The following is a 10,881-nucleotide window of genomic DNA, read 5'->3' on the forward strand; positions in this document are numbered from 1 at the left end:
ATATACTACTCTTGACATTTAAGTGACTTAAACCTGGCCACAAAATGTACCTTGATTTTTTAGTGCAAGCAGTCTCATGTCAGATGTGCTTTCACATGGCTCCATACACGGACTTGAACAGGACAACGTGATCCCTCAGTTTCTTAGAACATAAATCACAAGCTCTGATCCCTTCTTGAAGCTCTACTTTTGCAGGTTTATGCACTGATCTGAACTCTGCAGACCCATCATCTGAGTCATTTATGGTCTACTAGAAACCCAAATTCCTCTCCTCTCATTATCTTCAAAATGAACTCAGTGTCTGGGCTATATGCATTTAGAAGCTTTCCCACTAATACTCCCTAAATATCTTGCACTTCTTTCCCCTACAGCACTTAATTCAATTGACTCGATCAGGTCCTTTATTTTAAGTGACACTTAGTGTGTTTTCAGACATTCTTAGTACACTCAGGGGATGAACCTCCATGAATCAATTCAGCCATTCAATCCATGGGTATTTTTTCTTAAATGAATAAAATAGGGGTGACATAGAACTCATTGATAATTTATTAGTGTAATTTGTTGACCGACAGTAACACTTCAGATAATATTTACTATGCCTTTCAGGGGAAAACTTGAGTACCTTGGCTATCAGTTCAGTTCAACGGAGGATGAGATGTCTGGATGGCATCACCGACTCAATGCACATGAGTTTGGGTGAACTCCGGGTGTTGGTGATGGACAGGGAGGCCTGGCGTGCTGCAATTCATGGGGTAGCAAAGAGTCATACACGACTGAGTGACTGAACTGAACTGAACTGAACTGAATGGAAAAACTTCTAAGTGGAACAGTCCAGATATTGAGACAATTTTGAAGATAATGAGATGAGAGGAATTTGGGTTTGGAGCAGACTGAGAAGCAGCAGACCAACAAGGAACAGTAAGAACCAGACATGGAAAAATGAACTGGTTTAAAATAGGGAAAGGAGTAAGTAAAGGCAGTATATTGTCACTCCGCTTATTTAACTTATATACAGAGTACATCATGTAAAATTCTGGGCTGGATGAAGCACAAATTGGAATCAAGATTGCCGGAGAAATATCAATAACCTCAAGTATGAAGATGACGTCACCCTTAGGACAGAAAGCAAAGATGAACTAAAGATCCGCTTGATGAAAGTGAAAGAGGAGAGTGAAAAAGTTGGCTTCAAACTCCACACTCAAAAACCTAAGATCATAGCATTTGATCGCATCACTTCATGGGAAATAGATGGGGGGCAAAATGAACACAGTGAAAGACTTTATATTCTTGAGCTCCAAAATCACTGAGGACTGAGACTGCAGTCATGAAATTTAAAGATGCTTGCTCATGGGAAGAAAACTATACCAAACCTAGACAGTGTATCAAAAAGCAGAGACATCACTTTGCTGACAAAGGTCCCTATACTCAAAGTTCTGGTTTTTCCAGTGGTCATGTATGGATGTCAGAGTTGGACCATAAAGAAGGCTGAGCACTGAAGAACTGAGGCTTTTGAACTGTGGTGCTGGAGAAGACACATGAGAGCCCCTTGGACACCAAGGAGAGCAAACCAGTCAATCCTAAAGGAAATCAACTCTGAATATTCATTGGAAGGACTGATATTGAAGCTGAAGCTCCAGTATTTTGGCCTCCTGATGTGAAGAGCCAACTCCTTGGAAAAGACGTTGATGTTGGGAAATATTGAAGGCAGGAGGAGAAGGGGACGACAGAGGATGAAGTAGTTGGATGAAAACATCCAACCATCACTGAGTCAATGGACATGAGTTTGAGCAAACTCTGGGAGATACTGAAGGACAAGGAAGTCTGGCGTGCTGCGGTCCATGGGGTCGCAAAGAGATGGACCCGATGAGCAACTGCACAGCATCAAACAACACGAGACTACAAATGACTCATGGTCAAGGGGCAGCAAAACTAGAGTTTCATGAAGTGGCCCCAGTCTATGAGCTTATGGCTAAGAAACCTGAGGGATCATGTTGTCCTGTTCAAGTCCATTATGGAGCCATGTGAAAACAGAGCTGAAATGAGACTGTTAGTACTGGAAAATCATGATAGACTTTGTGGCCATGGTTAAGTCATTTAATTGTCAAGAAAAGCCCAGAGATCAGTAGAATGTGGTATAAGGGGAATTTAGAAAAATTGTGCGTGGGGGTTATGATATGTGCATTTAGCAAACCCTAGTCATGACCATTGAGGGAGACAAAGCTGGGTGTTGAAGGTGAAATGGAATGGGGTAGTAAGTTTTCCATACCAGATGCGTAGGGAGCTGGGGAATGTGGTAAGCACAATCTTATCCATGGAGGAGCAGTACCATTGTTAAAAAATTCCTCATATTTTCTAACTGATGCATTTCCTAACTGGTGCATGATACTGGCACTGGGGCTTTGAGACAATGTATTGAGTGACTCACTCTGCACTGCCTCAATGAAGGGTGAGGAAGTCCATGGCAATGGAGCTTTGTGATATCAGCGTGAGTGTGACAATTTATTTTTGAGATTGCAAGCACATGGTATTTGGGGTGGGAAACAAGTGCATCATGCCAGATCTGGGATATTCCCTCTGGGTGGAGCTGCCTGGTCCTTATAAAAGGAGTCTCTACCACCATACTGCTATCTTCGTGTAACTCACTCATAGGTCTTCTTTGGAGGCTCAGGTGAGTACAATTTTAGATGTTTTTAGCAGTCGTGTGGTAGGGTATAATCTTAGGGTAGAAGTGGCTGTATTTTAACAAATTAGTGCTCTCTATGGGAATAAGAAGATAATGAGAATTTAGGGGTAGTTTTCAGTACTTCTTCTTGACGTCTTTATGCTCTTAAATGAGACGAGAGGAATGGAGTCAGCAGCACAATCTTAACCTAGGGAGAGTCAGGGAGATGAGATGCCGTGTTTCAGTGCACCCTGCATTCATTGCAAATGAAGCCTTCTCAGCCTGCAGTCCCACTGAATGCTGCATGTGGGCCTTTGCGTTTCTCCTTGGAAGCCAACAGTCAAGTCAGTTAGACCAGCAACCAGAACCTCAAGGGAGAAATTAGTAGAGATGTGTTTTGAAAGAGGCTACAAGTTTCACATCCTGATTATTCTTCTTCAGAGTGTGCTTGTATTCACACAGCACTTGTGTAAGTAATTTTTTCTTTGGAAAGTGGTAGAAGAGGGCTCCCTAATAATGGAAGAATAGGACTTTCTGTTAAGAACAATGCTGTCTGTTTGTATTTCAGATTCCTTGAGACCCAGGAAGGATGTCTCACCATCCGCATCCGCATCCGCATCCGCATCCGCATCCGCATCCGCATCAGCATCAGTGCAAGGAGCCCTGCCATCCACCTCCAAAATTATGCCCACCCAAGTGCCATGAGCCTTGCCCACCCCATCCATGCCCACCTCCACTGGGCCAGAAGAAATGCCCTCCTGGGCCACCATGCCCACCATGTGAGCAGAAGTGTCCACCCAAGTGGAAGTAACAGCACCAGATTTCATCTGGACAAAGAAACAAGGTCCAGGCTCTTCCACTGTCCTCCCATCAGCCATGGTGACAGATTCCATCTTCCTTAATCTCCCTCCTCAACTGACAGCACAGAGAAAAGGCTTGCTTCCTGAAGTTGACACGACGTTGGTGGAAGAAGAGCAGCAGGATTATCGCTTGTACTCTCTGTGTCATGTGCCTGTCTGTATCCTCATTGTGATCTCTACCCCATGAGCAATTAGTGGGTCTATTCTTTTGCTTCTCCAATAAAGCATATTCATAGCCCATTATGTATTTCTTTCTTTCTTTTTGCATATAGTGTATTTCATCTCTTCTGTCAACTACAAGTATTGTTCTGAGTGCTCCTTTTCATTCCCTTTGGATTATCAGAATTAGACTTTCCATCATTGAGTTCAGCTTTGTCTGAAATATGTCTTTTGGACTGGATCCATCAAAGAATTCCTTCATTGGCTTCTGACTTGTTTCTATCTTTGTCTACCTTGAAGACCCTGAAAAGAATTGAATCCTCTCAGTCTCAGGTTCCTTAATTGTAAAACCAGTAGGCAAGAATCTATTCAACTCCGTGTACTCATAGAAATTAATTTATTCACAAATGTTTCCCCATTATTAACACATGCCAAGCAGTCTCTTATGTGCTAGGGACATGAGGATGCTGCCAAAAGTCCTTTTTCCATCAAAACTCTTGAAGGGATTTTGTACAAGCACACACACACTCACACACGTGCACATACAAGGCAAATAATAGTGATGCAGGGGGAATGTTAGAGACAACTGTGTAGAAAAGCTCTTCCAAAGTGGCTTTTAGGGCAAAGACCTGTGTGAAGAGATGAGTGAGCCTTGAGTATCTGGTGTACATGTACCTGTGAGAGGAGATGGTGAGTGCTGAGGCAGGGCAGAGTAACTGCAGGGAGAACAGTCATCAGAGAGACAATGTCTCCAAATGGGGTTGAAGACATTGGATCTGAAAGATGTATCAAACATTTTGATAATTTATTCACAGTTTTCTAGTCATACTATGCTGAAGTTCAGAGTCTCAACTTTCTATGTAATTCTCTACTATCACGTCTGTTTTTTTTTAACTGAAAGTACATATGATCTTTTGAAGACATTTTTTTGAAAATGGTTAAAAGGGCTGAGGAATATATTAATTCTTTGACAAAACATAATGTATTTCATGAGAGTGACTGTATGAAAAGCAGGTCTATTATTAACAATATTCTTATATTAGAGGGAAGTTGACTCCATTAATTTCCATCACCTTATAGGTAAAAAATACATAGAGAATTTTACTGTTGTTGTGCTTCCAACACTAAGAAGAAGTGATTTTATTTTTAGGAGGGTTGACTTTGTACTCTTGAACAGGGCTCTGGCCTAATATTATTGACATGATTCCCTCCCCAATTTTGTCTTGAAGAAAAACAAGAAAAAAGAAAACCAAAAATAAAATTTTGTTTGATTTTAGGAGAACATGATCAACACATTCTGAAAGTCCATAAAGCTTTGCTGTATGAAGTGGATAATTATAGATTGATCTCTTTATTTTCAAGAAACATGAAGATAAGAAAAAAACATTACCAACCCTTCAAAAGACCCAAGTTTGCTAAATAAATTGCATCTCATACCTTCTCCACTAGAAGTGACCACAATTATGTTTCAGATATCACAGATCCTATAGCCAGCCTTCCTGAGTTCACCCCATGGTTCTGCTGCTTAACAACTGTATGATCTTGGGTAATTCAGTTAAGGTCTCTGTGTCTCATTTTAAGGTCTCATTTTCTTCACTTTAAAAGTGGTAATAATAATAGTACTCATTTTATAGGTTAGTTGTGAGACTTAAATTTATATGTATATATAAAGCATTTAGAACTGTGTCAGCGCACAGAAAGCACAATGAGGATCAGATGTTACTGTGAGTGCATCAGAACTGCTCAGCCCATAAGCATACCTTGTCAGTGTGGTTACTTTTAAATCTATGAATTTAATGCCTTGGCCCCTATGCCACTTAAAGAAGCAGTACTTTTCTCCTTACAGTTGTGATAATCTTATAGTTTGCAGCATATTTAGCCTATGTCTTTCCTGTATTAGATTTTTGCTTTGGCATCTTAAGTTGCCTCCTCTTCACAATCCTCACCCTCCCCTTCTTCTATTCCTCTATCTTCTTTGTCTCTTCTTCCTGTTCCTCTCTTCCTCATTCTTTTGGGAATTTACAGTCTGCTGGCACTGCAAGTTGTGTGTTCTTTCAAGCTTATGAGGGGCAATTGTTGGACAACACTACAAATCAGGACTTGATTAATTGTTGGTGGATTGTCTGGACTTGAGAAAGTGATTTAAAATGTTAATAACTAAGATTATTTTAAAAATGTGTAGTATTACAAAGCTACAGTCATCAAGCCAGTATGGTACTGGTACAAACCCGGAAATATAGACCAATGGAACAAGATAGAAAGCTCAGATAAACCCATGCACCTATGGACACCTTATGTTTGACAAAGGAGGCAAGAATATACATAGGAGAAAAGATAGTCTCTTTGATAAGTGGTGCTGGGAAAACTGGCCAGCTATATGTAAAAGAATGAAATTAGAAAACTCCCTAACACCATACAAAGTGAAGTCAGGTCGTGTCCGACTCTGTGCGACCCCATAGACTGCAGTCCACCAGGCTCCCCCATCCCTGGGATTCTCCAGGCAAGAACACTGGAGTGGGTTGCCATTGCCTTCTCCAATGCATGAAAGTGAAAAGTCAAAGTGAAGTCGCTCAGTCGTGTCCGACTCTTCACAACCCCATGGACTGCAGCCTACCAGGCTCCTCTGTCCATGGGATTTTCCAGGCAAGAGTACTGGAGTGGGGTGCCACTGCCTTCTCCGAAATAAGTTGAGGTACATGTATACAATGAAATATTACTCAACATTAAAAGGAATAAAGTCAATGCTGTGAGGTGGATGAGCCTAGAGCTTGTTATACAGAGTGAAGCAAGTCTGAAAGAGAAAAACAAATATCATATCTTGATGCATATATATGGAATCTAGAAAAATGACATGGATGAACCTAGTTGCAAGGTAGCAAGAGAGATGCAGACATAGAGAACAGACTTGTCACAGTGGGGAAAAGAGAGGATGGGATGAATAGAGAGAGGAACATGGAAACATACATTGTCACACCGAAAATAGAAAGAAAGCGGGAATTTGCTGTATGACACAAGGAAGGCAACCTGGTGCTCTGTGACAACCTAGAGAGATGGGACGGTGTGGGAGGGGGCGGGGAGGTCAAAGAGGGAGGAGACGTATGTTTACCTGTGGCTGATTGATGTTACTGTATGAAGCCAGCACAACACTGTAAAGCAATGACCCTCCAACTAAAAATAATGTTCATCGCAGCACTGTTTATAATAGCCAGGACATGGAAGCAACCTAGATGTCCATCAGCAGATGAATGCATAAGAAAGCTGTGGTACATATACACAATGGAGTCTTACTGAGCCATTAAAAAGAATACATTTGAATCAGTTCTAATGAGATGGAAGAAACTGGAGCCTATCATACTGAGTGAAGTAACCCAGAAAGAAAAACACCAATTAGTATACTAACGCATATATATGGAATTTAGAAAGATGGTAACGACAACCCTGTATGCGAGACAGCAAAAGAGACACAGATGTGTACTTCTGGACTCTGTGGGGGCGGGGGATGATTTGGGAGAATGGCATTGAAACATGTATAATATCATATAAGAAACAAATCGCCAGTCCAGGTTCGATGCAGGATACAGGAAGCTTGGGGCTGGTGCACCGGGATGACCCAGAGGGATGGTATGGGGAAGGAGGTGGGAGGGGGGTTCAGGATGGGGAACATGTGTACACCTGTGGCGGATGCATGTTGATGTATGGCAAAACCAATACAATATTGTAAAGTAAAAAAATAAATAAAGAAAATAAAAAAAAATATGACCATAAAAAAAAAAACTAAATAAATTTTTTTTAAGTTCAATGTAATGAATGTGTAGTATGTGTAGTTGTTATTCTGTGAATAGCAATGTCTACACATACATTTTTTTCCTTTCCAGAGAGTAGAGTGATAATCAATTACCACCACAGTATTGACTACTGTATATCTTTAAATTAACTGGCCCGTCATTCTTTCTGTCTTTATATTAGATACAGTTTCCAATTGGAAATATAATTTCTGGTATCCTTGAAAAAGTGTCTCAGTAGAATCTTCTTGATCTGTAGGTTTCCCCAACACTTGTCACCCTAGGGCTTTCATTCTTTTATTACTGTCAATTATGTCCAAAGCTTTTTTTCTTTTCTTTTTGTTTGCCTTTTGAGTCTTTCTCAATTTGGGTTTTTACCTTTGTTTTGTTGGAGCAAAACCTCAAGAAGCTATCAGAAAATATATTTGCAGAAATTATATTATTTTATTCATATTTGACTAATAGTTTGGCTACATGTAACACTGTGGGTTCAAAAAATATTTTCCTTTGGAATTTTAGAGTCAGTGCTGTTTAACTCTTCGAGCATGCATATTTGCTGGTGATTTCTTTTCTGCCTCATGGCTTACTTAGCCTCTCTTCTACTCATTCCCCAGACAGTCAGCTTCTCTCCTAGATAACCACTGTTACTAGTTTCTAAGTAAAATCCAGCAAACTCTCATGTAGATATTACACGATTTTCAGAGAGATTCAGAGATTCAGTTTGCTACAAATGCTTCCATTTGTAAATGGGAAAATATTCATTATATGAAAAAATATCCATTATTTCAAAAAAATGAGGACCATTTGTCCTTTGGTCACTTTCTCTGTTATCAAGAACTAATTATCCCTCTTTCTAAGTTAGCAACCTCATTAAGCACCCTTTTCTTAAGAAAGACTAATCCTCCTTCAAATTACAAAACATAAGTGACAACCCATAGAATTTACTGGTAAAAATATCTTAGAATCCATTAGTAATTCATGGAGAATGAAAAGCAAGTATAAAATTATGTTGGCAGAACTGTTCTATGTCATGTATTCCATAGGTAATTCTCTTACTCCAGCAGGTACCGCCTAGTTCCTAAAACTTCACCATGAAAAGAAGGTTGTGAAAGCACCTAATCCATCCCAAGACATTGCTGTTCCTCCCAGGATTCGTGAAGTGCGTCTGTTTCCTAATGGTGATCCTCGTTACTGCATTGTGCAATCTCAGAGGACTGGGCAGGAACAGCGGTCCTCATCTTGGTTCTCTGAGAGACTGAGAAAGAGATCAGGAGCAGGACTCAGTCTAAAGAAGTTCCTACCTCTTCAAACACCCAGGTTATGCCACTGATCTTTTTCTGAACTACATCAGCCCAGTCAAGATAGAAACACAGCAGATGCTACACGGTCTTCTTTCAGGAAAGAGCACACGCTGTGAAATCTTCCCTCAGGCAGTGGAGAAGACCTCTGTTACTAGTAAAAAGACGTGGATTCTTCAAGTGCCTTCCGACTGACTCCTTCTAACTAGCAGTGATAACAGCTAGAAGAAAGAGGAGCAGGCAGGGGTCTTAGCGAGGGAGACCTTAGTCTACACAATGCGATTCTTTATAAGATCTAGAGCATCTTTGACATTATTGATCAGTTATTTTGAGTAGTTATTCATAATTATCAGTTTTTCTAGCCTTTAGAGCTGACATATATAATTTTTAAATTTATTTTTAATTGGAAGAGAATTGCTTTACTGTGTTCTGTGGGTTTCTACCATGCAACAATGTGGATCAGCTCTAAGTACACATATATCTCCTCCACTGTGAGCCTTACTTCCACCCCACTGCCCCCTAACCCTCCCCTCTAGGTTGTCACAGAGCACCAGGCTGAACTCCTTGAGCTAAAAAACAACTTTCCATCGTCATCTATTCTACACACGGCAATGCCTGTATTTCAGTGCTACTCTCTCAATTTGTTCCACCCTCTCCTTCCCTCAGTGTGCACACAAGTTTGTTTTCTACATCGGCATTTCTATTCCTGCCCTTGAAAGAGGTCCATCAGGGCTATTTTTCTAGATTCCATACATATCTGTTAATATACAATATTTTTTTTCCTCTTCCTGAATTACCTCACTGTGTATAAAAGGCTCTAGATTTGTCCACCTCAGTTCAATTGACTCAGATTTGCTCCTTTTTATTGGTTGAGTTATTTTTCATTATATGTATGTGCCACAATACCTTCATCCACTCCTCTGTTGACTGACATCTAGGTTGCTTCCATGTCCTGGCTATTGTAATAGTGCTGCAATGAACACTAGGTACACATGACCTTTTGAAATACAGTTTTCTCAGGGCAACTACTGGGCCATTTGGTAGTTTTACTCCTAGTTTTTAAATGAATCTCCATACTGTTCTCCATAGTGGCTGTATCAATTTACTTTTTTTTTTTTAAGTTTTATTGTGTTAGGAACACCTAACATGAGGTGTATTCTCTTAACAGTATTTTAAGTGTATAACGCAGTGTTGTTATACACAGGCTTGATGTTGTGAGCAGATCTCTAGAACTAATACCTTTCAGGACTGAAATTTTATACTGTCAACTAAAAAATATAGTCACAACCTGAAAGGAGACTATTATTATATCTGGTGGGAAAGTTTAGGACTCCAAGCCCAGGAGACAGCATCTCAGTAGCTCTGAGAAAAGTGTTCCCCTTGGAACATGGAGTGGGAGTCAGGCTGCATACAAATTTACAGCAAAGGGAGCAGGCAGTCTGAACATCAAAGAGCAGGTATCAAATAAGCAATTTAGCATTGGATGTGTGGGAAGATTTACGCCTCTGGGCTCACTGAATTCATTGTTTTCATATGTACCTCACCTATCTGGGCCAAATCCTGTTTCCTTGTTCACCTTAAGCAGTGGCAGCTGTGGCAGATGGCTGCTCCTTGTGTTCCCCCAGCTCCTCAGCAATCACCATGGCGGGTGGTGGCATCTGGTGGATTGAGCTTTGGGAGCCCGCATTCACATTTGGAGGCCAGAAATAGCTGATGGCTGTGACATTTCTTGTTTATTGATTTGAGAGTAGAGCTTTTCATTTCACAATACCTATTGATTCAGTTCAGTTCAGTTCAGTCGCTCAGTCGTGTCCGACTTTTTGCGACCCCGTGAATCGCAGCACGCCAGGCCTCCCTGTCCATCACCAACTCCTGGAGTTCACTCAGACTCATGTCCATCGAGTCAGTGATGCCATCCAGCCATCTCATCCTCTGCCGTCCCCTTCTCCTCCTGCCCCCAATCCCTCCCAGCATCAGAGTCTTTTCCAATGATAAGCAACACCCTTTTACTCCATGCCTCCATGCCCCAGTTCCTGGCAACTATTATTCTATTCTTCATTCCATGAGCTTGACTTTTTTCGATACCTCATATAAGGGGATTCATGTGGTACTTGTCCGTC

The 10,881-nt window shown here is 40.8% G+C and overlaps 1 long non-coding RNA gene across 1 annotated transcript; it reads left to right on the top strand.

The window, feature by feature from the left end:
- The first annotated feature begins 2,626 nt into the window (after positions 1–2,626).
- Positions 2,627–3,765, top strand: LOC113890438. Its single transcript, XR_003510492.1, has 2 exons — positions 2,627–2,668; positions 3,231–3,765. It is a non-coding gene; the product is annotated as an uncharacterized LOC113890438 (long non-coding RNA).
- The last annotated feature ends 7,116 nt before the right edge of the window (positions 3,766–10,881 follow it).

Source organism: Bos indicus x Bos taurus, chromosome 3, assembly GCF_003369695.1.
Source record: "Bos indicus x Bos taurus breed Angus x Brahman F1 hybrid chromosome 3, Bos_hybrid_MaternalHap_v2.0, whole genome shotgun sequence".
In the NCBI taxonomy this organism is placed as follows: Eukaryota; Metazoa; Chordata; class Mammalia; order Artiodactyla; family Bovidae; genus Bos; species Bos indicus x Bos taurus.